The following is a 25,814-nucleotide window of genomic DNA, read 5'->3' as shown; positions in this document are numbered from 1 at the left end:
AGTTTCTTGTTTAGAGCAGACCCACAAGAAATAACGAAACTCATGAACCTCAACAAAATAACCACCTACTGCAAGGACAGAATGATGTTTACGAGCCACAATGGAAGGAAGGAACCACTTTGGCAAATTCATCACTGGAATTTGAATGATGCGTATGTGTTCTTACATATAATTTGAAGTTGAGAACGTGGAACATTGAGAAGAAGAGACTGAGAGGTTGTGACGTCATCAAGAAAGCAGAAGAGGTAGCCCCAGACCCTCTTTCCTGGCATGGAGACAGTGACTCAGCACCATGCAGACCAGTTCTCTTTGTGAAAAATCCAGAAACCAGAGGCTCCTATACCTCAGGTGAGCGCTTCACCAGCCTCATCAAAGCTGGTCATCTGACATCAAGCTGGAAATGGCCAACTGCAAGCAGTCTTCAAAGGATCTGAAAATACAAAGAATTTGAAAGTAAAGGAGAGGAGGCAGCCCTCTGATTAAAAAAAAAAAAAAAAAGTCATAGTGTAGACCTTTAATCTCTGAGAGTAGTGAGCTCGGGCTCTGACTTGACTGAAGGCACCAAAATAGCTAAGCCCAGAAGGTTATTTATTATATACGAATGGGATGGTCTGGCCGTGGAATTCCTCTGGAAGACAAGCTGCGGAACTGCAGGAGAGGGCACCTGCTGCCCGTCACAGATGTCCACCCAATCCTGCTCGGGACGAACTCGAGTCTCAGGGAACCTGAAGCTTTTTACACACTTCCATCCACACTCATTCCCTTCACGGCATCAGCCCATCATTTCTCATGATAAAGTAAAGCATGATTCTGACCCCTCAAAGTAAACGAGATGGAATTTTCCTTCCTTCAGATGTGAAAACAATTTGGAAGCTCCAGATGATAGTTTTTCTAGAGGGATTCAGAGTGCTAATTTCCTGTTTTCGTCCTTCACGCCCCTTCATCTTTACTTTTCCTCTCAAACCTTCAGGAATCAGGGATAGAAAATAAACCCTTAGAGGATTTGCCTCTAGATCAGATGTCCAAAAACTCTCCTGGAACTTCTGGAATATTTGCCTCTAAGAAGTAGGGCAACCTCAAGTCAAAGCCCCTCCTGCCCTCCTGTACACATTAAAGATTTGAACAACAAACAAAACTTTCTTCCTCTTCTTTAGGAGTGTTCGGGAAATCTGATGGCAGAAAGGACTTTTGTTTCCTCTTCTAGGAATTCTCTCCTCCCTGAAAAAAAGTTTTCCCATGTCAGTATTTTCCAATGTCCACTTCATGCTGTCTCAGACTCATGTTCTGGGTCTTCCTCCTCTTCCCGTTTTTCATCATGTGTTCCTTTGGCAAATGCCCTGATGCCCAGTTTTCCTGAATCGCCTTGGCAAGGTTGTTACCATTGCTTCAGAATTGCCCAAAGGGGCTGGGCACAGTGGCTCACACCTGTTATCCCAGCACTTTGGGAGGCCAAGATAGGCGGATCATTTGAGGTCAGGAGTTCGAGACCAGCCTGGCCAACACGGAAAAACCCTGTATCTACTAAAAATACAAAAACTATCTGGGCGTGGTGGTGCATGCTTGTAATCCCAGCTACTCGGGAGGCTAAGGCACGAGAATTGCTTGAACCCGGGAGGTGGAGTTTGCAGTGAGCCGAGATCGTGCTACTGCACTCCAGCCTGGGCCACAGAGCAAGACTGCGTCTCAAGAAAAAAAAAAGAATTACCCAAAGGAAGAGGACAGAGACTAAATTGGGGTTCTCAGGCCCATTGCTGATGGCACTCTCTCCTGGAGCCCCCTCTCTAGTTATAACCCAGACCTCATCCACTGCCACATCAGAGGACCACTGGCATTCCTTCAACACCACTGCTAACGGTAACCAGATTGTCAGAGCTCTGGAGAGGAAACTACATGTACTCCTCGCTGGAGGATGCTCTTCCTCCCTCCCAGAACATCGGTGACCACACTTCCCTCTAGTTTGCAGCCTCAACCTTCAACTTGAAGCCCAAAAGCTACCATTGGGAAAGGACTGCTTATTGTTTTAAGTGAAGGATTTTGAAGATGGTAACTTAACTTCTAATGAAGATAAAAATCAATTTCCTGCCCGCCCCTGTTCTCTCTCTCTTTCTGTCTTCCTCTGGCTCTATTATCTGAAAAATGCAGCTCGGGAAAATATGGCTCTGGGGAATAATGGAAGTGAGAAAGCTGTGTAGCCTGAGCTGAAAAGCAATGAGTTGTCCCCAAGCCATCTCCAAACTAGCAGAGGCGCATCCCTGAGGCCGGAAGACATCACTGTGATTTAGTTCTGTGTTGGTCAGTTTGCTGACAGCATGCTGTGTGTCCTGGGGCCCCATGAAAAGTGGTCACCACTTCCCTAGCTGGATGGGACCTTTGCAGGGCCTCAAGAGTCAATGGGTAAGAAAGAAGACCAAGGTAGACGAATCTTTGAATATGTGGCTAGTCGTGAGCTGCTGCTTAGATTTTAAAACGGTAAATTAAGATTCTGAGACCAGGCGTGGTGGCTCATGCTTGTAATCCTAGCACTTTGGGAGACTGAGGCAGGTGGATCACTTGAACCAAGGGTTCAAGGGTTCAAGACCAGCCTGGGCAACATGGCAAAACCCTATCTCTACAAAAAAATACAAAAATTAGCTGGGCATGGTGGTGCACACCTGTAGTCCCAGCTACTCAGGGGGCTGGGGTGGAAGAATTACCTGAGCCCAGGAGGCTGAGGCTGCAGTGAGCAGTGATCAGGGTATTGCACTCCAGCCTAGGCAACAGAGTGAGACCCTGTCTCAAAACAAACAAACAAACAAAAATTCTGCCTGATTGGTTTTTGCTGGACACTGCTTTATGTCAGGAAAAAACAAACAAAAGTATTCCCTTTATAGTATTGTTTTCTACAATGTGAAACTCAGATGTCCATATTTGAAGATGCTAATATAAAAAAAGAAGTCCATGGTCAAATAAGTTTCTTTTTTATTATTGTATTCATTTTATCTTATTTTATTTTTTGAGATGGTGTCTCACTCTGTCGCCCAGGCTGGAGTGCAGTGGCGCGATCATGGCTCACTACAACCTTGACCTCTATAGCCTCAGATGATCCTCCCACCTCAGCCCCATCATCCCCGAGTAGGTGGGACTACAAGTGTATGCCACCATCCCTGCATAATTTTTTTGAATTTTTAGTAGAGACGGGGTTTCACCATGTTGCCTAGGCTGGCCTCCAACTCTTGGGCTTAAGAGATCTCCCCGCCTCAGCCTGCCAAAGTGCTGGGATTACAGGTGTGAGCCACAGCACCCAACCTACATAAGATTCATAAGTTCTTTTTTAAACCTTAAACAGAATTTTTTTTTTTTTTTTTTTTTTTTGAGACAGAGTTTCGCTCTTGTCTCCCAGGCTGGAGTGCAATGGCGCATCTCAGCTCACTGCAACCTCTGCCTCCTGGGTTCAAGTGATTCTCCTGCCTCAGCCTCCTGAGTAGCTGCAATTAAAGTGCCCACCACCACTCCCAGCTAATTTTTATATTTTTAGTAGAGACTGGGTTTCATCATGTTGGGCAGGCTGTTCTCCAACTCCTGACCTCAGGTGATCCACCCACCTGCCTCCCAAAGTGCTGGGGGATTACAGGTGTGAGCAACTGCACCCAGCCTTTTTTTTTTTTTTTTTTTTTTTTTTTGAGACAGAGTCTCACTGTGTCTCAGTGGAGACTGGAGTGCAGTGGCGAGATCTTGGCTCACTGCAACCTCTGCCCCCTGGGTTCAAGTGATTCTCCTGCCGTAGCCTCCCGAGTAGCTGGGATTACAGGTGCCCGCCACCATGCCCAGCTAATTTTTGTATTTTTCGTAGAGACGGGGTTTCACCCTGTTGGCCAGGCTGGGCTCCAACTCCTGACCTCAAGTGATCCACCCACCTCGGCCTCCCAAAGTGCTGGGATTACAGGCGTGAGCCACCACGCCCAACCCCTTAAACAGCTTTTAACCATACAGGACTTCTCAGAGACTTCAACAGGAATGATGCCTTGAAGAAGACCATGTGGTAGACGGCAGTTCTCAGATGTGTCTGCCAATGGTCACCTGTTTCAGGAAGGCAGCTCATGGAACTGTTTTTCAGTATCACATGTTTTGCTGCTGTATACCTGTTCCTCATTTCCAAGACCTTCATTTTTCTGTTGATGTTTCAAACCAGATGACTCATATCTTGTAGTCATTTCTCCTTTACAGGATGATTTTTGAGGTAATTGACCCATTTCTGACCACATTTTATAAAAGATCAGTCCGTCAACTTAACGTAAGATGGAGACTATTTAAAGTTTTCAGATGGCCATCTCCTCTGCAATATTGATGGGGCCTGGAGACTTGAAGCAATTGCCCAGGCCCCTCAGTTTCCATGCATGGCCTCCTTTGAGCCTGAGAACAAGGTTCCTGGCCTGTCCCTAGTCTCTCCTTGATCCATACTCCTTAAAAGGATTTATTCAGGCCTCTTCTGCCAACTGCTATTTAGTCATTTTCACTTTGTCCAATTTTGAATTGGCCTATTCCTTGCCAAATATTTTTTGGTAACATACTTGAAAGCAAAGTGATAAATTGGGAACAACCAGATCATTCCTTTGGAACAGTGTCTTTTTTACCAGCCAGGCTTTCCACCTGTGAGGTCAGCTCTTCCTTCCAGGATTGTCACCACATCTAGAGGCTTGGCCCAGCCAATGGCAAGAGGATGAGAGGCACCAACTACACAGAACTGGGACCTGGAGTTAGGTCTCTCCATTGAGGTGGGGTAGGCAAAGTCTCACGTCAAAGAGGTTTAGCAACAGCACACTGTGGTTCAGGCAAACAGTTGGCACCAGAGTCTCCAAAGGCTGGGAACTCCGTGAAAGGCAGGCGAGCAGGCAGCTTGCAACACACTCCAGCCATCAGCCCAAGGGACAGGGTGATATTCTGGATGCTGCAGTGGGAACTAGAGATAGATGAGGCTTCAGGGATTAGAACCGAGACACAAGGCCAGGCTCAGTGGCTCATGTCTGTAATCCCAGCACTTTGGGAGCCTGAGGTGGGTGGATCACAAGGTCAGGAGTTTGAGACTAGCCTGCCCAACATAGTGAAACCCCGTCTCTACTAAAAATACAAAAAATTAGCTGGGCATGGTGGCACGTGCCTGTAGTCCCAGCTACTTGGGAGGCTGAAGCAAGAAAATTGCTTGAACCCAGGAGGCGGAGGTTGCAGTGAGCCAATATTGTGCCACTGCACTCCAGCCTGGGCAACAGAGCGAGACTCTGTCTCAAAAAAAAAAAAAAAACTGAGACACAAGATCAGGACTTAAGCAGTGATGAGGCTGAACTCATGCCTGGTCGAAGGGTATGACACTGAGCAGCTCTTCAGTGATCCCTGCCTCATGTCATGATTGCACCAGAGATTTCTAGCGGCACTGGAGCAGGGACAGTGGTGGAGGGGTAAGGGGATCCCATGTAGGAACAGGGACAGGCAGAGGCTGAGAACCAATAGCGCTCCAACTTCGCTGTGGTAATACTGGGAATCCTTGTCTTTCTCATCACCCTCACAAATTTCCTAAAGGTGGGGACAATGTCTGTTTCCATCACCTGCATGTTGCCCATGCTGCCCCCAGGTGTCAGTAAATTCGTCCAGAATGAATGAGTGAATGAACTGAACTACTTAACAGCAGTGGGGATGGAATTCGGTTTGCAGGGGAGACGATGCTCAGGACGCTGGAGATCCACATCCCTGCATTGCCGAGGGCAGATGCAGCCGGAGAGCCCCACTGGGACACAGTGATTTTTCCAGACCCTTCAAGCCATGTGGCTTGTGTGTAGGTCCGTACTGACCAGACAGGCCGAAGGTGGCATGAAGCTGAACAAACCTGGATCGAAGCAAATGCAGTTGGATCCCAAGGTTGCAAGTCTGTTTCTGTTTTGAACAATTTGTCTGGTAAACATTTAGCAGGACCTGTTTCACCTCACTGAGGATAAAAGAGAAGCTTTGGCTCAAAATCCTAGTGCCAGAATTTCTGGCCAGCAGGGACATTTCTAAAGTCACCAAGCAAATGTTTCTCGATTACGAATTGTAATTTGGGATTTCAATGTCGGGAAAAGGACAGCAGATCAGACGTTTTAAAAATGCACAGCCTCCAAGGTAAAAATAGTGGAGGAAAGTCAAGACCAGCTGAATTTTGACTAAAAGAGCCAGGTTTCCTCCTAAGCTAGGTGCTTGGCTTTTATTTTTAAATTGTTTCTCCTGATACTTTGAAACGCTGTTGTGTTCTGAGTCACTGAAGAGTTGGAAGAAGTCAATTAATTTTTAATGCAAAATGCAGAATTTGGAAGTGCCTGAGTGGGTTTTGGAGGGTGGCAGGGTTCCAGGCCGAGGCCACAGAGTCTAGAGTTACAGGACTTGGGTTGTGGTGAGGAACTTCAGAGTCACTTAGCTCATCAACACCATCTTGATGGTATTCTTGTTGATGAAAACTTTCAGACTAAATGCTAATTACTTTCAAGAGGTGGAATCTGGATTTTGTTATTGTTTTGTTTTGTTTTTTTCTTGTGCTAGGTCAAAGTGTCTTATGAGTCCCCAAGTGAAGTCTTTGTAACTCATCTGTCCTCTTCGGTCATCTCACCAACACTTAGATTCTCTGGCAGCCTGAGGCAGACTCTTCTTTTCCGAAAGATGAAAAGCATGTCACTGGAAATATTAGTCAGGCTGAAGAAAAAGCTTTGTGAGTTCTGCATAATCACAAAGAAAGGGAAAGTAGGTCACATTTGGAGCTTGTTCTGTTTGTGGAGGAAAAATAAAAGAGGATGAAGAAGAAAATGTCAGATAATTTAGTTCTACCACAGCTTCTTAAGCCAAACCGATGGTGTCAGAGGTTTGAGATCTGACACCATCCTCACACACTCAGGTCTCCCACAGGTTTAAAGAAAATCTCCCAGGGCTGGGCTCAGAGATACTGCCAGACAACGGGAACTGACGGAACCAATTGAATAGGATTCCCCATATGTGCTTCAGAGAGAATTCATTTGCAGCTGAATGGCAGGCTTTTGGATTGGAAGAGAGTATTTGGAGGGCTTGTCTGAGGTTGCAGAATTCATCCTGAGTAGCTGCCATCCCAGGTCACCCCTGAGTCACCCCCAGTTTCCAGTTCATTGGCTGCCATTGGCTGTCAGTGGGGTCAGGAATTATTAACAGGACTACAATACTCCGGGGACCCAGAGTATGTTCTAATTCCGTTGGTCTTTAGGGTTGTGAGATTTCTTGGTCCAGGCCAGATTCCTGGAAGGAGATGCTACTAGCAAGCTATGGCCACCCCAGAATAGCCTGATGTAAATGGAAGCCAGTGGCTGGGAGAGCTCTACACACTGGGGTTCAGAGGGATGCTTTATGTGCAAAGCACCAAACCAGGGCAGTTTCTCTGCTGTGGCTCCAGCTCTCTTAGAGCCTCAAATTTAGAAAAAAAAAAAACCAAGATGCCATGAATGGCCTCAGCTCTAGGTCTTATCTTCTGTCTTTTCACTTTTTTTTTCCCTTCTATTTTTCATTTAAGTGCCCCTCAGGTTTTGCAGGAGTTGTAGTCTTGAAAATGTATGTGCTTTTTTTGCTAAAGAAGCATGTATGGTTGAATCATTAGGGAAGCTTGCTGTTTATGGAAAGACTACCGTGATGCAATTTATGAAGGGAAAATCCTTTGGATGTGCAAATAAGCATGATTTAATGAAACTGCCCCAGGATGAGCTTTGAGTCTAATGTATTTGCTGTTTATAAATTGGGAACCTCTGTGACAACAGATATAGTTCTGCTACTTTCTATTTGACAAAACAGGAAATCAGGAGTGATATAGGGACTGTCTGTGACTATTTTAATATTCATGTAACTATTCAGAGCTAGGGGAGATCTCAGTCTGTGTGGATGTTGCAGTATATTTTGGTATTTATCTTGTGCATAGCTACCTGTCATCCCTAAGCTTATCATCAGCACCATTAGTAACACTGAGTCAGTGCCTACTATGCATGGGGCACTGGGTTTATTAAAGTCTATTACATCCTGGGCTGATGAGAGTGTTTTCGAAGTTTTCAGGGCCACCAAGATCTATGTAGATTTGCATTGTGTGTGCACTGTGTAGATTTGTGTGGTTGGGGGAGACAGAGGGTATGGAGTTAAGATGAGGTCTGGCAGGTCTGCTGTTGGATTGGCCAGGGTCCAGGAACAGGAGGCCTAAGTCAAAAAGGAGGCCAGTGTAGGTACTGAAGCCCAGACCCAAATTGAAAACAATCACTTACTCATCAGCAAGAACAAGAACAGTGTGACAGACCAGAAGGACAGGAAGATTGCATGAGGCCAAGGTTAACTGCCTGGCAAGTTAAAGGACGTTTGATGCAAGAGTGATTGGGTGTGGTTAGTAAAGGACAGTTGACGCAAGAGTGATTGGATGTAGTTAGTGGGCAGGCCTGGCTCCTTCACTCACTGCCTGGGTGACTTTTCCCTTCTTAGGCCTCAATTTTTTTAACCTATTAAATGAGATAATTAGATTAGATGAGAGATTTTCAAATATACTACTTTTTAGGCACTGGAACTCTTTCTTAAACTAAGATTTTTGATATGGAATCACAATGTGTAAATCAATGAAGGTGGAGATGCCCCATCTGGTTGGTGTGGGGGTGGGGAGAGGAGCAGGATTGGGCATGATGGATATAGTGAGTTCTAAATTTCTCTTCAAAGAATCAGTATGTCAGAATGTTCAGTTCTTTGTCCTCCATTTTGAAGTTTAACTTCCTCGTAGTTTCAGTAAACAACCTTTTCCACCAGTTTTAATCAGTAGTTCACATCTGTTTCCCGGGTCACCAGCTCCATCCTAACTCATCCTGGTCACCTGCTCTGACCTAAGTCACCTTTAGTTACCTGTTCTATAACCGTCTTTCCTGCCAAACTGCTCACCCCGCCACTCTGGGTCATACCCTTGCTCTCTTTAAAATAGCCAATAGGAATTAGCTTAGACTGTGTGGTCCAACCCTAGCCAACAGGAGAACAACACAGCAGTAGGGGCTACCTGCATCAGGAATAAGAACCCCTTCCCCTCCGTTGTTCAGGTGTGCTCTCGCCATTGCCCCATCCGCGAGTTGCACCCTTCTATGGAAGTAAAATTGCCTTCCTGAGAAAATTCTTTGAGTGCTAGTTCTCCTTTTTGGCACCAAGGAACAAGTATTTGTTTCTAACTGGCACCTCAACTCCAACCACTTGGCCCCTGTCTTACGGATCTAGGTGGTTCCTTGACCTTCCAGATGCAACATTAGAATATACTAGAATGGATAAATTTTAAATTTCTATCTTAAAAATTTGGTCAACAAGACTTTGGAATCAGTGCTGCCTTTTTATTTTCATGGTTTCCTAGACATTTGTGCCTGGAGGGCACCTCCTGTTTTTAGAAGAATTACATCTGCACAGAATCAGGCCTTTCCATCAATCACAGACCAACCAGAAGTTTCTGCAGGCCAACTGAGTAACTGGAGCAAGGAGACCATTGATTGAAGCTGGACTATATGGTATGGACACACATGTTGCTCACTGTCTGCTTGAGAAGGTTCCATGGAGTGTCAGAAAGCCCCTCCTGTCCCGGCTTTCTCATGTTCATGTGAGACAGAGGACTTTGGAGGCAACATGTAGTTCTTGAGAGTCACAGTCTATGGGATTAGGAAGTGAAAGCCATTGAGAAGCAACATGTCTGTAACACCAACATTCACCCGACAGTCAAAAGTCGTTGGTACAGGGAGCATGTAGGAAGTAGGAAAAAACAAGATGGAGTTTTATTTACTTTCCTGCAGAGACCATAAACTGGTTCCAAAACCAAGTCAACTTGGGGCTAGTAGCCCCTTTCCTTTACTCAAAAAAGCTCCTAGACTTATTTAATCATGAGACAATGGGAGCTCGAGTTTCATTCTAACTATTCAGCAAGAAATTTGGGGTCTTATGATGTATTCAATATAGTCTAGTGAAAGGCAGATGCGGTGGCTCATGCCTGTAATCCCAGCCCTTTGGGAGGCCAAGGCCGGCGGAACACTAGAGGTCAGGAGCCCGAGACCAGCCTGGCCAACATGGCAAAACCCTGTCTCTACTAAAAATACAAAAAAAAAAAAAATTAGTGAAGCATGGTGGCGCATGTCTATAGTCCCAGCTACTTGGAGGCTGAGGCAGGAGAATCGCTTGAATCCAAGAGGCAGAGGTTACAGTGAACCAAGGCCATGCCACAGCGCTGCAGCTTAGGTGACAGAGCAAGACTCTGTCTCAAAAAATATTTATTTAGATATATTGATTTATCTACCTAGAAAGAGAGAGAAACAGAGAGAGGGAGATAGTCTAGTGGAAAAAAAGCCTGAAATTCAGTATTAATACCTGGATTATTGTCCCAGCTCAGCTCCTGGCTGTGTGACTTTAGACAAGTCACTTGGGCTCTCTGGGCCCGTGTCTACATATTTGTTAAATTGGGAGAGCACCCAATCATGGCAAGGATACAGTGAGATCATAGATGGAAGAGTGTTGAGAGTGATCTACCCGCTTTACAGATATCAGGAATAGCTAGCATGCAGCTGGTGAAAACCGATGTCGACACCTAGAGGAATGGTGTTCCAGCCACAGAGTCCCAGGGTGACCTGGGCAGTGACTCCTGTTCTCCCCAGCTGTTCATCCCTCCTTTGTTAAATCACCAATAACAGCTTTATGCCCAGAGCAGAGGTCCAGAAGCCAGCTCACCCCAGCCCTAAGCCCGGTGTGGGCTGAGCTGGGGCTGTGTCTTCCTGGAGCCTGGCATCTGCTCACCTGTTCTTATTTCCCGGAGTTCCACTTCACCTGGGGGTAGATGGGTAGTTCAGATTTGAGTACCACCCTACACAGAGGGTAAAAACCTGAGAGGCCAGGGCAGGAGTAGATGAAAGATGAGGAAAGGTGTGAATCAGAGCTCAGAAGGGAAAGAAACCACCCCCTTTGCCAAAAAGTTGATCATTGTGCAGAGAATACAGGTTCACTGTAGAAAAAAGAAAACAAGTCAAAGAAGATAAAAACTACTTGTTAGTGGCTAGGTGTGGTGGCTCATACCTGTAATCACAGCACTTTGGGAGACTGAGGCAGACAGATCACGTGAGGTCAGGAGTTCGAGACCAGCCTGACCAACATGGTGAAACTCTATCTCGACTAAAAATACAAAAAAAGTAGCCGGGTGTGGTGGTGCACGCCTGTAATCCCAGCTATTTGGGAGGCTGAGGTAGGAGAATCGCTTGAACCTGGGAGGCAGAGGTTGCAGTGAGCCAAGATCACACCACCTTTGCACTCCAGCCTGTGAAACAAGAGCAAAACTCCGTCTCAAAAAAAAAAACAAAAACCAAAAAACTGCTTGTTAGTCTCACCACCCAGAATGAAAACAGTTAGTGTTTTAATGTTTTAGCTATTTTACTTCCTGACTTTTTACACATACACCAATGTGTATATAAATAGAACTTTAAAAATGGAAAGGGATCATACTCCTTAGTGTGCTGTTAAATGTTTAACAAATGGCTGGCAGGGAGGGGCCATCCTGATTTGTAGCATTTGCCAATTTCTGTGGTGTAAACACTCCCACCATGGCTGGTTTCAAAGTATCAACATGATGTCAACCAGCTTGCAAACTTCCTGAAATTTTAACAATCAGCTCTTGGGAAACATCGAGAGCCAACTCCAGCAGGCTGCCAACTACATTTTGTTTTCTAATTAGCCTTTCTTCCTCACGCTATAGTACAAACGTCTTCATGCCTAAACTTTTCAAAAGTTGTCTTTCTCAAATTACTTATTTGAGTCAAAATTGTTTTCCTTTGGGAATCTGGAGCCGATTGTAAATAGTGTCCTCTAGTTAGAATTTGCCTGTTTCTCATGTTCCATAGATCCTTGTCTGAGTGGGGAGTGGATCCACACTTTTTATTAGGTGGCTGGAATAGAGATGTAATTGAAAAAAAAAAAAAAGATTAATGTGATGCTGCAAAAGCATGTGGTGGCTTGGTAGTTCATTATCTGAGGACGGATTTGACGTAATAGAGACAATTTTCTCCTTTGCAGCTCCTTCTCCTTGGCCCAGCCAGCTCAGTTCTATACTTGTCACTCATTTCCCTTGGCCTTTCTGATGGAAATTGGTCCCTACTCCAGTCTGCCTGATGAAAGTAGGGCTGCAACTGTTTGGCCCAAGTCAAACCTCATAATCAGATCCATGTTTTCCTTGTTGAATGGGAGCTTTGGGAAATTGGAAGGGGAAGAGGGAGTGGAGAGCTGCACTCACAGAGCGTGTGTGTGTGTGTGTGTGTGTGTGTGTGTGTGTGTGTGTGTAGTCATCTCCCACTTGGCTCCAGGGTAACGCGTTGGCCTTCCAACGCTGGTGGACTGTTAGATCTGTGCTGAGAGCCTAGTAGGTGGAAAAACTTGGTGCCAAAGGTCTCCCACACTGGGCTTTTAATTGCTTTAAAAGAGGCTGAGCTTTGTGAACTTCCGGTAACAAACCTGGCTCTCCTGGGCCCTGTGGATTTAGATGGGGAGTTTTGGACTAAGGCTTCATGAGTGTGGCCAGCATGCGTTAGGTGGACATGGGGGAGGGGCAGTCCACTGTCACAGTAAGAAGGAAAGCCTTGGCCATTCCCACTAGGTCTGAAGCTAGCCAATGGAACAGAAAGGCAAGAAGTCTGGTTTGGAGTCCTGACAAGAGTGCCAAGCTCAGATTCCTGGAGTGTAAGAGGCAAAGGACAAGGCCTGTGTGAATAAGGGGCCTTCACTGGCAGAGCCCCTAGGTCTCTCCAGTTCCCTAGGTCATCTTGGACTCCTCCTCTTCTCTATCCCCTTCCCCACTAACCTCATTCCAAGTGGTCACCAAGACTAGTTAACTGTGCCTCTGAAACTGTCCAAGATGCCAGCCCCTTCCCCCACCATCCCATTGCCACTCCCCTATCCAGGCAGTCACTGGATCCCATCTGAGCTATGAGGAACAGTCCTCCAACTGCCTCCCTGCCCTGTGGTCTCACTCAGTGCACAGACATCCTTTCGGGTCCCTACCCTACTCCCCATACATTGCGTTTTTATTTTATTTATTTATTTATTTATTTATTTTTAGTAGAGACAGGCTACTTATGTTGGCCAGGCTGGTCTCCAACTCCTGATGTCATGATCTGCCTGCTTCGTCCTCCCAAAGTGCTGAGATTACAGGCATGAACCACCACGCCTGGCCTTATTTTTTTTTATTTTATTTATTTATTTATTTATTTATTTATTTTGAGACGGAGTCTTGCTCTGTCGCCCAGGCTGGAGTGCAGTAGTGCAGTCTTGGCTCACTGTAACCTCCACCTCCTAGGTTCAAGCTATTCTCCTGCCTCAGCTTCCCGAGTAGCTGGGACTGCAGGTGCACTCCACCCTACCCTGCTTGGTTAATTTTTTTTTTTTGTATTCTTGGTAGAGACAGGGTTTCACCATGTTGGCCAGGCTGGTCTTGAATCCCTGGTCTCAGGTGATCTGCCTGCCTTGGCCTCCCAAAGTGCTAGTGAGAGGTGACAACGTGCTGGCGGCCCTCACTCACTCTCAGCACCTCCTCGGCCTCAGGCGTGCACTCTGGCCACACTTGAGGAGCCCTTCAGCCCACCGCTGCACTGTGGGAGCCCCTCTCTGGGCTGGCCGAGCCTGGAGCCGGCTCCCTCTGCTTGCTGGGAGGTGTGGAGGGAGAGGTGCGGCCGGGAACTGGGGCTGTGCACTGGCGCTCGCAGGGCAGCGTGAGTTCCGGGTGGGCACGGGCTCGGCAGGCCCGCACTTGGAGTGGCTGGCAGGTGCCACTGGCCCCGGGCAGTGAGGGGCTTAGCACCCAGGCCAGTAGCTGCAGAGGGGGTGCCAGGTCCCCCAGCACTGCCGGCCCACCCGCACTGTGCTTGAATTCTTGCCAGGCCTCAGCCGCCTCCCTGCGGGGCAGGGCTGCAGCCTGCCATGCCTGAGCCCCCCTCCCCTCGCCCCACCCCACCCCACCCCATGGGCTCCCACATGGCCGGAGCCTCCCCGATGGGCGCCGCCCCCTGCTCCGTGGTGCCTGGGCCCATCGACCATCCAAGGGCTGAGGGATGCAGGTGCGTGGCATGGGACTGGCGGGCAGCTCTGCCCGTATGGCCCCCACGCGGGATCCACTAGATGAAGCCAGCTGGGCTCCTGAGTCAGGTGGGGACTTGGAGAACTTTTATGCCTAGCCAGAGGATTGTATATGCACCAATCAGCACTCTGTGTCTAGCTCGGGGTTTGTGGATGCACCAATCAGCACTCTGTATCTAGCTAATCTGGTGGGGACTTGGAGAACTTTTGTATCTAGCTAAAGGATTGTAAATGCACCAGTCAGTGCTCTGTGTCTAGCTCAAGGTTTGTAAATGCACCAATCAGCACTCTGTACCTAGCTAATCTGGTGGGGACTTGGATAACATTTATGTCTAGCGAAAGGATTGTAAATGCACCAATCAACACTCTGTGTCTAGCTTGGGGTTTGTGGATGCACCAATCAGCACTCTGTATCTAGCTAATCTGGTGGGGACTTGGAGAACTTTTATGTCTAGCTAAAGGATTGTAAATTCACCAATCAACACTCTGTGTCTAGCTAAAGGTTTATAAACGCACCAATCAGTGCTCTGTGTCTAGCTAATCTGGTGGGGACTTGGAGAACTTTTATGTCTAGCTGTAGGATTATAAATGCACCAGTGAGCACTCTTGTGTCTAGCTCAGGGATTGTAAACGCACCAATCAGCATTCTGTGTCTAGCTAAAGGTTTGTAAATGCACCAATCAGTGCTCTGTGTCTAGCTAATCTAGTGGGGACTTGGAGAACTTTTACGTCTAGCTGGAGGATTGTAAATACACCAATCAGCACTCTGTGTCTAGCTCAGGGATTGTAAACACACCAATGAGCACCCTGTCAAAACGGACCAATCAGCTCTCTGTAAAATGGACCATTCAGCAGGACGTGGGTGGGGCCAGGTAAGGGAATAAAAGTAGGCTGTCCCAGCCAGCAGTGGCAGCAGGCTCGGGTGGTCTTCCACACTGTGGAAGCTTTGTTCTTTCGCTCTTTGTAATAAATCTTGCTGCTGCTCACTCTTTGGGTCTGCACTGCCTTTATGAGCTGTAACACTCACCGCGAAGGTCTGCAGCTTCACTCCTGAGGCCAGCGAGACCAGGAACCCACTGGGAGGAATGAACAACTCTGGACGGGAGGAACGGACAACTCCAGATGTGCCGCCTTAAGAGCTGTAACACTCACCATGAAGGTCTGCAGCTTCACTCCTGAAGCCAGCGAGACCACGAACCCACCAGCAGGAAGAAACTCCGAACACGTCCGAACGTCAGAAGGAACAAATTCCGGACATACCATCTTTAAGAACTGTAACACTCACCATGAGGGTCCGCGGCTTCATTGTTGAAGTCAGTGAGACCAAGAACCCACCAATTCCGGACACACTGGGATTACAGGTGTGAGCCACCGCACCCAGCCACATGGTGTTTTTAAATCAGTAAAGTAATAAATGTTCATAAGCATTTAGAAGATCTAGATATTTAAAGGTGAAAAATCACTCATAGATTTCCTTTCCTGAGATGAAAACAGTCATTTTAGTGAATATCCTTCAAAGACTTTGCATATCAATTTCATTTTTAAAAATGAAAACAATCAAAACTACTTTGTAACCTACTTTCTCCTCACATATTATGGCAAACATTTTCTCATATACTTTTCTAAAATGAAACCACAAATCTGGTTATATCTCTCTCTTGCTTAAAAAAAAATTAAACCACCAATAACCAAAACCCATTACCTATATGACAGAAGTCAAACTCCATGTGCACTCTGCCCCAAACTACACCTGTACACTAACTCCCAGCCCCACCACTGCACACACCCTGCACTGCGCACACCCTCCACGCCAGCCCTCCTTGCCTGTTGCATCAACATACCACCTGCATGTTTACCTTCAGGATTCCACAGGACTGGGCTTGTGTAAATGACTTCTATCACCCTCAATTCCACCTAGTGAATTCTGCCATCCTTTAACGTTATTTATGTAGCTGTCCCTAGGAAAATTGTGAATCTCTTTTTTTTTTTTTTTTTTTTTTTTTTGAGATGGAGTCTTGCTGGTCGCCCAGGCTGGAGTGCAGTGGCGCAATCTCGGCTCCCTGCAAGCTCCACCTCCCGGGTTCACGCCATTCTCCTGCCTCAGCCTCCCGAGTAGCTGGGATTACAGGCGCCCGCCACCACGCCCGGCTAACTTTTTGTATTTTTAGTAGAGACGGGGTTTCACCGTGTTAGCCAGGATGGTCCCGATCTCCTGACTTCGTGATCCGCCCGCCTCGGCCTCCCAAAGTGCTGGGATTACAGGCGTGAGCCACCGCGCCCGGCCAAAAATTGGGAATCTCTTGAAGCCAAAAACAGAACCTGTTCAGTTTGTATTTTTAGCAATTTGTGGTAATGCCTGGCACAGGGTAGTGGGCACTCAGTAAATATTTAGGGAATTAATTGGCCTCAGTTTGGTATGCCTGTTCTCATCTCCTTGGCAGCTTCACGTGTTCGTTTTTATTAGTGTCCATGATTAATCTGTATTATATTTTCTTGCCCATTTTGGCTGTTTCTGTCTTGCTGTGCTGGAATAAGCACTCCTGAACTGGAGCCATTCACTGCTTTAGTTGTGTCTTCGCTAGAGGATTGAAGATGTCGCCAGTTTCTGGTGGCTTTACTGTACCCCTTAGAAGCCCTGAGAAGCAAGCTCACTTTTCCAGAGTCAATAGTCCAGAGTCAAGCCTCCAGACCTCTTCTGAAGAGTTGACTTAATGGGTTTATGGAACTGCATGAATGGGAGAAGCAGCATTGGTAGAAAGTTTGCAGAGTGGGAGTTCTACCCTTGGAGCCTGGGGACGAGCTCAATAGTCACTGGAGGGGAACGCGGCAGGAAAAGTCAAGCACGTGAGAGTGGGGTGGGGGGTGGAGTCGGCACAGGAATCTATCCATGGGCTGTGGGATTCTGCGCCTTAAGGATGCCGGGGGGGCTTCAGCCTCTGCCTTTGCTTGTGTTCCAAAGTTAAGTTCACAAGGCAGTTCAAACACCTTGTGCTTTTTCTTGTGGTTCGGAGAATGTTTAAATATGGAGGTTTTGCCAGAAGGAGGAGTAAGTTTATTTTTGATATTTCATCAACAAACATTAAAGTAGAGCATTTTTATTCAAAGTCAAAGAAAAGCGAAAGCCAGTGTCTATAGAGAAATAATGATGAGCACATTTCTGCCCTCTGGGATAGAAATAAAGACAGGTAGATCCACTTTTATTGCTGCGAATCTCAGAAGTTTACATTTGCATGTCTGTCTTAGACATTTCCTTTTAATATACAGCTCCAAGCACAGAAGCACACATATAACAGGATGTTTTCAAGAGGCTGGTTACAAAAACCCACCCCAAACCGGCTTCAGCAGGAAGGATATTCAGTGGTTCCGCGGTGTCCTCAGGGTCCCGATCTCATTTTCCCTCTCACTCTGTGATCCCCAGGATTAAGCTTCATTTAGGCTGGAGCAGGGTAGCAGCAGCAGTTCCAGGCGTGTCACTGAGAGCTGATAACATCCAGAGGAAGAAGAGAGACTATCACATCTCAGCACTTTGTCTTAGGAGCAAGGCAACATTCTCCAGAAGATTCTAGAAGGCGTCACCTCATGTCTCATTTCCCAGTGTTGGGTCACCTGCTCATTCCTGAAACCCTGCTGCAAGGGGAGGATGTCACTTACACCACTGATCAGTTAGGCCCTTCTTTAAAGCTGAGGCCCCTGATGGGTGGAAGAGGATGGTTGAATCCTTACACAAAAACTGGGATTCAGGCTGAGCCCAGTGGCTCACACCTGTAATCCCAGCACTTTGGGAGACTGAGATGGGCAGATCACTTGAGGTCAGGAGTTCAAGGCCAGCCTGGCCAACGTGGTAAAACCCTGTCTCTACTAAAAATACAAAAATTAGCTGGGTGTGGTGGTGCACGTCTGTAATCCCAGCTACTCATGAGGCTGAGGCAGGAGAATCGCTTGAACCCAGGAGTTGGAGGTTGCAGTGAGCTGAGATTGTGCCACTGCACTCCAGCCTGGGCGACAGAGCCAGACTCCGTCTCAAAAAAGCAACAACAACAACAAACAAAAACCCAGGCTTCTGTTAGGGGGTAAAAAGGGAGGAAGTGGTGGGTATACAGTGCACAGTGTTCTCCACAGGCCATTGTGAGCATCTCTTAGAACTGGTCGCCAACTCTATACTTCAGTGTGTTAGCTGCTTAAATTCATTCAAATAAAATCTTACCCAGAAGCATAAGCAAATGAAACTAATAGAATCAGAGCAGCTGTGTTTAAATGCTGTACGTAGTCCTAGGATCATGATTTGAAAATCACTGGTGGATTACTTCTTGTAATTACTTCAAACATTTTTCTATTTCTGATCTTTTCTTTCTGTTCCTGATCTTCTTTCATCCTTATAACACAGTTGTATAATGTGAGACAGACGTCTCATTTTGTCAGTGCCTATTTCAGGAGGTCAGCTGGCCAGAGGGGACTACTGTTTACAGGGTTTGGGCGAATAGAGGCATTTAGGGAAGGCAGCTGGGCTGTGAGGAGCAGATTTGGGCATATGAGACCAGAGCCTGCGATAACAGGGGGCCAGGAAGAGAAGTTCCTCCAAGTCAGGTGATGAGCTGTGATCCCAGGTCTGACTCATTCACTCTATGCTGGCACAGTGTGGGTGGCCGTGGCCCATGGGTGCTATCTGCATTCAGGAAGAAGTGAAAGGCCTGTTGAGGCAGGGTAGGGGTGCCGGCTGGGATTCCATATGTCACAAAGGCAGACAGGCATGCAGGTCACAGACTCTGACAGCTTCATTTTGGGGTGGGGTAGAGTAGGGTTGCCACATAAAATACCAGACACTCAGTTAAATTTGAATTTCAGATAAACAATGAATAATATTTTAGTACAAATATGTCCCAACTATTACATGGGACATGCCTACATTAAGATATACTACAATATTTGGAGCATACTTATATTAAAACATTATTTGTTGTTTTCAGAAATTCATTTTTAACTGGGAGCTATACATTCTTATTTGCTGAATCTTACAACCCTACATGGGTGGGAAATGAGGAGTCTCCGGAGACATTAGGATGTTAAAATTAACTTTCTTCCTGTGGTCCCAGTCTCAGTCATGCAGGAGTTGGCACCTCTTGTTCTAATTGATCAACAGTTTCCAGGACCATGTTATACCAGTTACCCAAAACACTCATTACAAGTACAGGTATCTGCTCGCTACCACCACCCCCAGTTCTTGGGAATCAGAATCTCTAAGGATTGGATCTGGATCTAGCCTATCTTTAAGAAGCCCAGATGATTCTGGGGTTCAGGCTGGCTTGGAAAGACCACTTTAGATTTTTTTTTTTTTTTTTTTTTTTTGAGAAAGAGTGTTGCGCTATCGCCCAGGCTGGAGTGAAGTGGCACGATCTTGGCTTACCACAATCTCTGCCTCCCAGGTTCAAGCAACTCTCCTGCCTCAGCCTCCCGAGTAGCTGTGATTACAGGTGCCCGCCACCACACCCGGGTAATTTTTGTATTTTTAGTAGAGACGGGGTTTCACCATGTTGGCCAGGCTGCTTTTGAACTCCTGACCTCAAGTGATCAGCCTGCCTCAGCCCCACAAAGTGCTGGGATTACAGGCGTGAGCCACTGTGCCTGGCCACCACTTTAAATTTTAAGTTCCCAAAGGTGAGGACTTTTATTTAAAGTTGATTTAAACTTTATTTTAGATGAAGTTGGTTTAAACTTTATTTTAGATAAAGTTGGTTTAAACTTGATTTATTGCACTCAATAAATATTTGCTGGATGAATGAATGATTCCTGCCTGAGGAGTCATTCCTCACTGGCTTAACCAGTGTTTATCTTGTGGAACTTGGGAACACCAGAAGCATGCACGCGTCTTTCTTTCCATTTTTTTTTTCTGGTCTTGAGACTCGTGGGAAAGGACTTGGGTGGAAGGTGTCATGGAGAGAGCCTTGGAGAACACGGGAGGGAAGGATGAGGACAGGACTGGGCAGGAGAGCACCTGAGCTTGCCAGGCAGGGGGCTAGAGCATGCGCATCGGGGAAGGAGGCCAAGTTTTTAATCACCTCCTCAGGCGAGAAGACTTGAGATTTCAAGTTGAGAACAAGTCTTCGGTTATTTTCACATAGTTTCTTTAGTGTCTCACTTGGCACAGTCTGCGTGCTCAGCATCACAAAGAGATTGATACTGAACTTGGAGTCGTCCAACCAGGGTGCTTAAAGTATGTTGGAAATGCTTCAGTGGAACCTGGTGGGTGGCAGGTAATGGCCATTTTGCTAATCTTGGTAATTCCCCAGATCGGCAGCGTGCCTGAGAGTGTCTATTTCCTATAGCACCTCCCTCTGAGGCCTCAGCAATGGAAACACTAGACTCCTGTCCTAAATGTACCCAACCGTCTACATTTCCCCTGTGGAGATGTGCCCTTGTGCCTATGTTGTCTCTAATACAAAGAAGTTTTATTTTTTTCCCGCTTCCAATTTCCTGGAGAAAGCCTTTGCTTAATGGATGAGAACCTGCCTTCCAATCTGCAGGGAGTTTTTGCCGAGTGACGTCATGGACACATAGTGCTCTGACTGTCACTGAGTCTCCGGTCCCCTCTCAATCTGTTCCCTCATCTGTGGCACTGGGACGCTGCCACAGGGCCTCAGGACTCTGGAAAATGCAGGAGCTGTCTGGAAATTCAGAGCATAAGGCTCCTCAGTAGGGCTCCAGGTCAAGAGTGGAAAAAAGAACATGAAATCCCGGCTTTGCTTGTGACTTTAGTTCTGTCCCTCCCGTCCTCACCTCCTGCAGGCATTCACAGACACCATTCTGAGCACATCAAAACTGCCTGTGAGTGCCCCAGATGGCCACTTTGCTAGCTCCTGTAGTTACACTAAATCCAGAGGTGTCCTCGGGACCTGGGGCAATAGTGAGATCCCTTCTTCGCAGCGCCGAACTTAGACATAAGGAAGTCAAGTTTTTATTTTGAGAATTAAACTAGTAAATACAACATACAGGGTTGGATAGCCAGTCTCCAAGTTTCCAAGGTAAGACATTGTCCTTGAATGCATGTAGAAAACAAACATCAAATCACAGTGATCTTGTGGAGGATGGACTGAAATGGGATTGTGCTTGTAATTCAGAGAACAGAAATCATTACTTATTGATGTCATAATGGGCACTTTGGAGAAAGTGGGTATGAATAGAAGGGGGGTGGTCAGTGCAAAACAGGGACAAAAACTCTAAGAGTAAGAAGTTAGTGATGCCTGAGGCTAGGCGTGGTGGCTCACGCCTGTAATCCCAGCACTTTGGGAGACCAAGGCAGGTGGATCACGAGGTCAGGAGTTCAAGACCAGCCTGGCCAATATGGTGAAACCCTGTCTCTACTAAAAATACAAAAATTAGCCAGGCGTGGTGGCACATGCCTGTAATCCCAGCTACTGGGGAGGCTGAGGCAGAAGAATCGCTTGAACCCGGGAGGTGGAGGTTGCAGTGAGCCGAGATCGCACCACTGCACTCCAGCTTGGGCGACACAGCGAGATGCCGTCTCAAAAAAAAAAAGGTAGTCATGACTTTTCTAATGTTTTCTAGTAGTGGGGAGTCTTGGCTAAGTAGACTATTTCCTTTGCAAAGCCTCAACTACAGTGTGGGAGAGGGAGTGCCTGAAGCAACCTGAGCTAGAGCCCTTCCTGTACTCACCTGGGTCTCCTTAGTCCAAGTTTGCCTTTGCAGCATCCTGCCTTCAGGGTAAGCATGCATTGATTATGTGGATGCAAACGTCCTGCCCATTTAGTAATTGTCTTTCCAATTGAAAATGAATGAATGAGCTTTCTTGCTGGTAACTGTATGTTTACACATGAGAAATAGATGCCCTTGCAATGTGCTGACAGAATTCATGTTTCCGAGCCTTAGAACCTGAAGACATGGATGGTAGGAAGTTCACCAAGATCAGGGTCACCTTGTGGCACCTCCCTGGCAGTGACCTTTCCCAGCCCATATATATATATGTCATATATATATTTCCCATATATATGTCATATATATTATATATATATACATACATATATAAATATATTGAGACAGGGTCTCACTCTGTCACCCAGGCTGGAGTGCGGTGGTATGAGCATAGCTCACTGCAGCCTTAAACTGCTGGGCTCAAGAGATCCTCCCATGTCAGCCTCCCGGGTAGCCGGAACCACAGGTGTGCAGCACCAGACCCAGCTAATTTTTCAGTCTTTTGTAGACACAGGGTCTCGCCATGTTGTCCCGGCTGCTCTTGAATTCCTGGGCTCAAGTGATCCTCCTGCCTCAGGCTCCCAAAGTGCTAGGATTACAGGCATGAGCTACTGCACCCTGCCCAGCCCTGTCTTTTAACTGTGCACATGCCCCTACCACAGCAGGATCTAGAGTGACGGTGGATCCAACCTCATGATTTCCCCAGACCTCGCCCCAAGGTTCGGTGGTTTTCGGCCTAGTTCCTCTCCATTTATGCTATCTCACGTCTTCTTACAGTCGCTCCACATCACTTCTCTCCCACCCTATTAAGGGCCATGATGGCACATGAATAGCAAAGGGGTCATGGAGGGACTCGGGGTTAGTATATTCGCCTACCTCCTCCGAAATCTTTCCTTCTGAATTCTGAGTTCCTGACTGAAAGAGGTCAGCTGAGGATTCTTGTTCCTCTCACTCCCATGGACTTTGACTTTCCTTCTCATTGTCTGAGGCCTTTCCCACAGCAAGGCCTGGGAAATGGGGGAGCTTCTCAGTTGACACAAGGTTGAACCTTTGTGCTCCGTGATCTTTTGGTTTCCTCTGAGAATTCATTCTCTGCATCAGGCACTCCAGCCCTAGCTCCTGCAAGCAAGCAGGCGAGCAGTCCAGGGAAGGGAGAGGGTGGACGTCAGTCTCCGCACAGTTTAGGCTCTTGCCAAATTAAAGAGGCTGTGGGGCCTCAGTGGAAACCCCAGATTTCCTATTGTACCCCACCCCCCAGGCAAGTTCTTCCCCACTTCTTGAAACCTTGGTTCTATTGCTGTTCCAAAGAGCTTTCATTCAGTAGGATATATTTCTACTTGTATTCTGGAAAAGCTGGGATAGGGTTATAAGCACATAAATATAAAACCACCCCTGGGGCTCCCCTCCTCCTTTGTCTTGGCAGATACTCAAAGTCTGATAAAGCAATTTGGCCTATCTCCTCTGCAGTTCAAAACTTCCATGGTTGTGTATATGCTTCCTAATGAGGCCAGCTACTTCATCCCTGCCTCGCTAACTTAGCTCCAAGATTTGGGGGGGTGTAGGGGGAATGCCGGAGCTGGAAAGAAACTTAGTAAAACCACCTCATTTGGCAGGTAAGGAAACTGAGGCTCAAAGATTTTACATGACTTGCCTGGGGCCTTACAGCTAGCTAGTGGCAGAGTGTATTACTGGCTCTTATAAATATTTGAATCATTGTTAATTAATGATGAGATCAGATCCTGAGTAGTTACATGCTAAGAATTTAAATACGGTAAATAGATTATGTACTCAAAAGTCTAAACACCAGAAGCATCTAACAGCACACTTGGTATGAAAGGATTTGTAAAATATCTATCCTGTTTTAAAAAAAAAAATCACTCTGGTGTAATTAAAGAATATGTGATAATGTTATATGTGGATGATGTGATCTACTGGGTTGTGAATGAGTGGGTTGGTAGTATCATGGCTGCCTGATCCATACCACATGGACAGGATGATCAGAAGGTAATGGGCAGTCACAGTGACCTCATGGCTCTCTTGCTGCTAACACAGAAGCCCTGACTGTTCTCAGTCAATTACCTATTCAGTAGATAGCAACTGTTTCAAAGCATTGAACTGCCATTGTACAAATATGCACATTGCCTTGTAAATGCCCTCTTTCCTCAATTAGTATGCTCTTTTAGAATTGAGATATCTAAACTCTAGAAATATTATTAACCCAGAACTGGCCAAATCCTGACATCCTGAGTAAACAGTCTTAAACCGCAGAGCTCACAGTTGAAGCCACAGCAAATATATTTTAGAAGTAGGTAGGGAACAGAAATAACTTCTAATATTCATTAGGGTTTTTTGGCCTTCAATATTCATGAGTCTACCTGCAATTTCTACTCATTCCCATTTTTATATGGACAGATAGTCCATAGGACATATAATATCTTCAGGTAATAGAGTCTCAAAATAGCTGCCAGGTTATCCTTTTCCATTTCATTCATTTTTTTTTTCTTTTTCCTATTCTTCAAAGGTCATCAAACCCAGAAATTGAAGGATCTTGGGCCTGCCTTGATGTTCATTTCTCTCATGTATAAAATTGAAGGCTGGAGGAGGTAATCCCTGAGGTTCCTTCTAGGTTCTTACCTTCTATAATTTATTAATATATGGAAACACCTCTCTCATCCCCTAAAACCTCAGCATTGACCTTGGAAAGCCTCACTTCTCAGAATCCATCCTATGCTCCCAAGTGCACCTTCCATGGGTCTTTACGCATTTTATTGTTGCTGTTTATTTTATGGTCTCTTTCTCCAGTGGACCGCAGCCTCCACAGGCTGTTCATCTTTTCTTTTCTAGCCTAGCACAGTGCCTGGCAGAAACAACCCTTGTTGCATAAAAGGCTAGGTCAAATTCTCTGCCTCATACGCACAGCCCTTCATCTAGTGTAGAGTCAGCCATGTAGGCAGATACAAATTAGCTCTCCCAGGCCGGGCGCTGTGGTTCATGCCTATAATCCCAGCACTTTGGGAGGCCAAGGCGGGTGGATCACCTGAGGTTAGGAGTTCCAGACCAGCCCAGCCAACATGGTGAAACCCTCTCTCTACTAAAAATACAAAAATTAGCTGGGCATGATAGTGGGTGCCTGTAATCCCAGCTACTCAGGAGGCTGAGGCAGGAGAATTGATTGAACCCAGGAGGCGGAGGTTGCAGTGAGCTGATATCGTGCCATTGTACTCCAGCCTGGGCAACAAGAGTACAACTTCACCTCAAAAATAAAAAAGGCCGGGCGCGGTGGCTCACGCCTGTAATCCCAGCACTTTGGGAGGCCAAGGCGGGCGGATCACGAGGTTAGGAGATCAAGACCATCCTGGCTAACATGGTGAAACCCCGTCTGTACTAAAAATACAAAAAATTAGCCGGGCGTGGTGGCGGGCGCCTGTAGTCCCAGCTGCTCGGGGAGGCTGAGGCAGGAGAATGGCGTGAACCTGGGAGGTGGAGAGTGCAGTGAGCCGAGATCGTGCCACTGCACTCCGGCCTGGGTGACAAAGTGAGACTCTGTCTCAAAATAAATAAATTAAATAAATAAATAAATAAATAAATAAATAAATAATAAAATAAATAAAATAAAATTAGCTCCCCCAAAACCTAAGCTGACTTAAGGGAGTCTCAGTAGTTTGTATTTGCACTGTTTCTCAATCAGTTGTATGTTTGTGTGAGACACCTGGGACTGCACAATTATGCTAATGTATCACTGGTTAAGTTTATGTGTGCTTTCAGCTTTTTAAGGGGCAGACACATGCTCTGTATTTTTTGGCAACCCTCAAATCGAGGCAGGAACTCAGTAATAACTGCTAACTGGAAAAGTAGCAGGACTGAAGTTGAAGGACTCAGGATTATGTTCAGGGCCTTGAATCTGAGGGTGAAAAGTGAATGAAAGCAATATATTCAGTAAAGATTTTATTCAGCTATAACAGAATATCTAATTAACAGGGCTTAGACAAGATAGGTGC

The 25,814-nt window shown here is 46.4% G+C and overlaps 1 protein-coding gene across 5 annotated transcripts in view; it reads left to right on the top strand.

Moving 5' to 3' along the window:
- The window catches only part of PDZD2 (PDZ domain containing 2), a 474,419-nt gene that overhangs the window by 123,745 nt on the left and 324,860 nt on the right, over positions 1–25,814 (top strand). Inside the window, exon 2 of one of the 5 annotated variants that reach the window (XM_055112465.2) lies at positions 9,374–9,524. The exons of the other annotated variants lie outside the window; for them this stretch is intronic. The gene's annotated coding sequence lies outside the window, so the exon portion shown is untranslated. The remainder of the gene's footprint in view (positions 1–9,373; positions 9,525–25,814) is intronic. 5 annotated transcript variants of the gene reach the window in all.

Source organism: Pan paniscus, chromosome 4 (assembly GCF_029289425.2).
Source record: "Pan paniscus chromosome 4, NHGRI_mPanPan1-v2.0_pri, whole genome shotgun sequence".
In the NCBI taxonomy this organism is placed as follows: Eukaryota; Metazoa; Chordata; class Mammalia; order Primates; family Hominidae; genus Pan; species Pan paniscus.
Note: the sequence above shows the minus strand (reverse complement) of the source record. Positions and strands in the feature narration are given on the sequence as shown.